Source organism: Chinchilla lanigera, unplaced genomic scaffold (assembly GCF_000276665.1).
Source record: "Chinchilla lanigera isolate Chin_1 unplaced genomic scaffold, ChiLan1.0 scaffold00024, whole genome shotgun sequence".
NCBI classification, from domain to species: Eukaryota; Metazoa; Chordata; class Mammalia; order Rodentia; family Chinchillidae; genus Chinchilla; species Chinchilla lanigera.
Window position 1 is genome coordinate 2182359 of NW_004955425.1, and position 6050 is coordinate 2188408.

A 6050-nucleotide genomic window follows, 5' to 3' on the forward strand; every position below is an offset into this window, starting at 1 on the left:
CCCCCTCCTCCTCTTCCCTCCCCTTCCCTCTTCTCCCCTCCCCCCTTCTCACTCACTCCAGCACTGGGATTCCATCCAACCCAGGAGTGCTATATTCCTTAACTATATTCCTTTTCATTTCTTATTTTTGGAACAAAGTCTTGCTAAGTTGCCCAAGCTGGTTGAAATGTTTATCTTTCTACATCAGTCTCTGAAATACTTAGGATTATAGGAATGCATCACTGTGTCTTGCTCATAGAAGTATTCACGAGGCCGAGCTTTCCTTCCATTTTCCCTAAACTGCCCATGAAGTTTAGTTAATCCCCTGTTGGGCTTTGGAGGTTAAAGGGAGGGGGCTTCATTCCTGGAATGGAGTAGTAGGAACTGTTTACTTTCCCAAAGACAGAAGGGTAGTAGGTGTCTGTCACCTCACCAGTCACTTAAGGGTTGGTAGGGGACATCACAATCTTGGGGGTGGGGGGAGTATGTGGCTGAGGCTGTGGCTTAGTACAATGGCATATTGAAGAGGGGCCTTGAGCAAAAACACATGGGCAGACGCCTTCTCTAAGGTGTCAGACACCTTCCTGACACAGTTTAGGAAGATCATCCTGGGTTACCTTGGCCTGGAGGGTTTCCTGGGCCTTTTCAGTGAAAAAGCTACTAAAGTTCTGAGCAAACTGGAAGAGCTGGTCATCTAACAATATACACAAGACAGCATCTTGGGACCCCGAGAGTCACTGAGGGACACTTGGTGGCCCAGGGATAGGTTCCTACAGTATGGGCGCTAGGGGCTCAGGGTCCAATATGAACTGTAGGGAGTTAGTTTTGATGATGCCTGAGGTTTATGATTCCATAAGCTCTACCTTTTGGAAATCAATTGTATCTATCTTAGAATACATCAGAACAACAGGAAAAGGGTCTGAATAAATAGGTCAATAAATAAATGAAAGAATAAATGGAAATGTCCAAATCCTACAGCATCACACACAGACCTCCCAGGAACCAACAGATGCTTTTTTCCAAGTTCATCTCCTACCTGCCATGCCTGTCCTTCCTTGCACTGCAAAGGACCTAGCTAGATCCTGTCCTGAATGCATCAGCCTATTTCACAGGTCTCTGCCTGAGATGCCTTCCCTTCCTTCATGTGCCTGGGGAACCCCAACTGCCCCCTTTTTCTTCCCTGGCCCTCCACAGGCAGCACTGAGGAATGCCTCTCCCTCCACCTGTGCACTGGCACGCCCCCCCTCAACCACTGAATCATAGTGTCAGACTTGGATGCAGGGCAGCCTCTCCCACTGGCCAATTTGCTCCCCAAGGCTAGGAAATATTTGCCATATGGCAGAACTCCAGGTGCAATACATATACTGGATGCTTAATTAATGTGGGTTAAAAGGAATCAGTGTTTTCATACATATTTATTTATATTTATATTTATTAGAATGTTTTTATTCTAGGCATCAGAATATTGACTACAATTCTCAGTTGTTTACAATCTGTGCTGATTTACTTGTTAAAATAATTGAATGGTTGATTTAACTTGAAACTATATAAAGACACAAAAAAGGATTCATTAGAAAATATTACCACTGAGAATAACTAAAATTTATGAAGGTAACCAAAGGATTCACTAGAGATATTATTGAGAATAACAAAATCTATGAATGGAGATGAACCATGTTATGTTTACACAACAGCTAAATGGAGCATGCATAGACACAGACTAATATTATAGAGCATGTTCAGATATTAATATTTGTTTGCTTCTCACTTTGGATTACAGAAAAATCTTTAAATTATATGGGTGCATTAGATAAAATTAAAGTAAGTTAGACTTTGTTAAGAAAATAAACATTTACCTATAAAAGCCTCAGGGAAAAAAACCCAAAAATAATGCCACATCTCAAAGATTTGACACAATGAAGGTTTGATCTTCCTTCCTTTCTTTTCTTCCTTTCTTCCTTCCTTCCTTCCTTCCTTCCTTCCTTCCTTCCTTCCTTCCTTCCTTCCTTCCTTCCTTCCTTTCTCTCTGTCTTTCTCTCTCTCTCTCTTTCTTTCTTTCTTTCTTTCTTTCTTTCTTTCTTTCTTTCTTTCTTTCTGTATCTGGAATTGAGCTCATGACCTCATATTACCAGGCAGGCGCTATGCCACTGAGCTGTATCCCCAGCCCAAAGGTTTGATTTTCATACTTGTACATCTTGCAGTGTCTGGGCCACTTTACAAATCCTGCCTTCATGAATACCATGGTGGGAAAAGTGCGCTGGGTGATCACAGTCAGAACAGCCTGTTCATTGCCCTTCTCTTTTCCAGAACTCTGTTATGTGGCCCAAACCACCTGCTACGGAAGGTGAAAGAGCCCATGCTGATTAGGAAAGAATCACAGTTCTTCCTTGAAAGAGAGTCTGAGATGGAGCTTAGAATGAAGTTGTCCAGAAAGAAGCCCTTTTTAAGGTCCTCATCTGGGTAAGGGAAAGAAAGAAACCAGGGATGAGCAGGGGGAGAGTTTAAACCTCAGGTAGTCTCCTCGGGAGCCCTAGTGGCTCTCACTACTCTGTGGGGAATTCTGAAGACAAGATGACTTCAGGGCTGGGCTGGCCAGTTCCTGGCTGTCCTGAGAGCTCAGCCAGGGCAATCCAGGGAAGACTGACCCCTGAGGGCTGTGCTGGCATCTGGGGAATAGCTCTTGCTCTCATTCCCGCTGGGGGACCCGGGTCCCTCATCACAGCACCCCACAGTGGTCTCACCGTCCTTTCCAAGCAGAGATTTCTCCTCAGATCACATCTCAACGTGGCCATGTTTGAATGACTTGACACTGGTTCTTAGCTGTAGCCGTGAATTATACCAGTTGTCTCTGCTAGCAATTCCACTAATCTTGGACTCAAAGCTCATTCTTCATCTAATTTCTATATGTGTCCCACTGACTACTACAAACATTCATGCACTGCTAAGCTGCAAAATGACATTCTGCAAAATTCCTGCTACCCACTTAACCAAAGGATGATCTCTCCTCTTCACCTGACGGGGGTGTTTGCCAAGCTCACTATGAAACAGAGATATCTGTCTCTCTTCGAGCTACCTCTGGCTGCAGTGGGCCAGTACTCTTCAAAGGCACAGTGCCTCTTTCAAATGGACTGCCTATTCAGCATTATGGAACATCTATCTTTCCTGTAGCAGAAACCATACTTGATTTTTCTGTTTATCCATTCCATGCCAACTATATACTATATACTGGTCACACTGGAAATAGTGGAACTCTGTTAAGGGACACCCGTACACACTCAGCATTCATTTACTGGGCTTCCAGTAGAAAAGGATGCTGAACTGCATTCTCATTTTCAAGATGACACTACTAACACCCCACTTTCATTGTAAACACAGTAAAAACAACTAACATTTACTACAATGCATATAACTCATATGTTTATTTACTTAATGTTCACAACCACCCTCTGAAGAAGCACTGTAATATTTGCTGATTTACATATAAGCAAGATAAGGCACAGATAGTTTAAGACATTCTCCAAGGTCACATAAGCTGTAAACAGTGGAACAGTTATTTAAAGCCAGGTGGTCTAGGTGAAGAGTTCAGCCTCTTAATCACTGTCACACAAGTTGTCAATGCCCAGGATTTCCTAAAACTCAGCAATTTAAGGGTCCCTGGGCTCAGTTCCCAAGTCAGTAAGGTATATTTCTATGGAACCTCTCACAAGCATTGCTTAATGTGTTAAAATCCCAAACCTGCATGGAAAACAAATAAAACACTATCCAAGAATGCCCTTCACAAGCCAGTAAAAGAAATTAAAAGTGAATAAATTTAGGGAAAGAGATTCCTTCTAAAAAATTGGAAATATATTAAAATATCCACTTATGGATTTTAGTATTTTCAGTATGGGACAACTGATGGCGGACTTTTGTGAATATATGCTGAAGGAGAAGATTTGTGGTACACTCTTTGGCAGAAATATCACCTGTCATGTTGACTCCAGTGTGAGGATACAAACAGCTGTAATGAGACCATTGACCAAGCTTAGCAAGCCTTGCCCAGTGAGGAAATGTACTTGTAGCACACAGAGTCTGGAGGTGATTTGAGCTTGATAGCTCAGCCTCTGAACCACATTTTACATGTTGGGAAAATGAACACCAGCTCCACTCCATGTGGTCCTAGCAGTTAGACCTTTATTAATACCACAGAGCAGCTGGAACTAGAAATAGTCTAAGTGCTCACATTCTTTCAATACACACATTTCCAGAGTGGGTAGCAGCTGTTGAGTCCAAGTTCATTCATCTTGGGCCAAACTCATACTCTTGACCCGTATATTGGGCCTAGACTTTGTGACTCTGAGAAAATATGGTTACAAGGCTCTGTTCTAGGGAATCAAACCTTCATTAGAGTAAGCATGTTTTCCCTCTTCCCTCTTTGTCTCCTCATTGTCAGTGGTTCAAGATTTAGATAGGGACTTCCTTTCCCTGTATTTGTGGTTTTGTTTCTCCCCAAGTGGAGATGTCCTTACTTCATAACTCTCTTTCACCTGTCCCAAGCCCAGAGTTTTCTGTGTCCCTGTGCTGGCCAGATTTCACAGAAAGATAAGAATTTTGATTCAGGTCTAATCTCACTGTCTTCCCAGTGAAGACCACACTGGGGCTTCTGCCTCAACTTCCCCAACCATGCACTGATCTGTCAAATGCCTGATTTCCATCACAGACCTACTCAAGACATTTGGAAGACTTTTCTTATATTCAGCTTGGATATACTATCTCTCTGTGGTTTCAGCAATTCTGACTCATGTTATGTTCACTACACTAAAGGAAAATTTACTTCTGGGAAGATAGATTTCTGAGTGTTCTGGTCAGATGTAATCCTCATTCTTAATGCCCCATTTGCTCATGTTTCTTCAGAGAAAGAGGATTAGAAGGCTATGAAATTAACTTCTCACCATAAAAGAATTAGGATCAATTTATCTTTTAAGAGTGAAGCCAAATGCTAACTTCTCCAGAAAAAAAGTCCTACACTTCTATGGATTCTTGTCATATTAGGTACTGGTATGATAACATATTAGGTAAATTGTTTTCTCAAAAAAGATATATTAAGAGTCCAATTCCATGGACATTAAAATATTAGCTTATTTGGGGATGGGATCTCTATCAAGTCAATCAAGCTAAACTAAAGTCATTAGAGTAGACCTTAACCCAATATGAATGATGTCCTTATAAAAAGGAAAAGTCTGGATACAAAGGCTAACATAGACAGATATGAAGAGACACAGGGAAAAGACGGCCATCCGTGAGCCAAGGAAAGAGACCTGAAACAGATTCTCACTCAAAAGTCTCAGAAGAAACCAGCCCTGGTGACATTTCCAGAATTGTAAGATGACACATCTGTTGTTTAAACCACTCAGACTGCAATACTTTGTTACAGGAGCCCTAGGAAAACTAATGCAGATACAGTATGATAACTTTTAGCTTTCTGTGTTTTTTTCTTAAAAGTTTAGAGCAGAAAAGTACAAAGAGGAAAATAAGGCAGAAAACATTGGTTTATAGCTTCTCTTTAAGAAAATTCTGATGATGGTGCCAGTGAGTAGAGTGTGAATCTGCTTCTGCCCTCCCTCCATTTGTCCCCAGGACAGTGGTGCCAGCAAGAATAGTCCAGAGGAGTGTAGGAAATGTGCTCTGCACTTCCTCGGTTGCCTGGGGATTGCAGTGCCATTGAGTGCAGTGTAGGTCCATGCTTTTCACTTCTTACATTATCCCAGGATGGCTTGCTGGCAAGAGGAGTATAGCAGTGCCAGTGGAGGAGGTGCAGCCTGACGAAGAGACACCTTCTAGGAAAGTCTCAACCTCAGTGATAAGGTTATCTAACATTAGAAACCTAAAAACATCAATATAGAAAACAAAATAAAATAGAAAGTGATCGTTCCCCGGAAGGAGGGCTTCCGGCGCACAGGGAGCCATGGGTGGGGAACGCCAGTCTTCCAGCTGGCTAGCTTCCTGCCTGGTGGCTCCTGGAGGGTGGGCCCCTAGCACATGGGGAGCCATGTGGCAGCGAGCGCTATTGCGCGCCGGCCCTTAGGCCGGCC

At 42.6% G+C, this 6050-nt stretch overlaps 1 long non-coding RNA gene across 5 annotated transcripts in view; it reads right to left on the minus strand.

Moving 5' to 3' along the window:
• LOC102010922 overlaps positions 1 to 6050 on the minus strand; it is a 94385-nt gene that overhangs the window by 68253 nt on the left and 20082 nt on the right. The window lies entirely within an intron of this gene.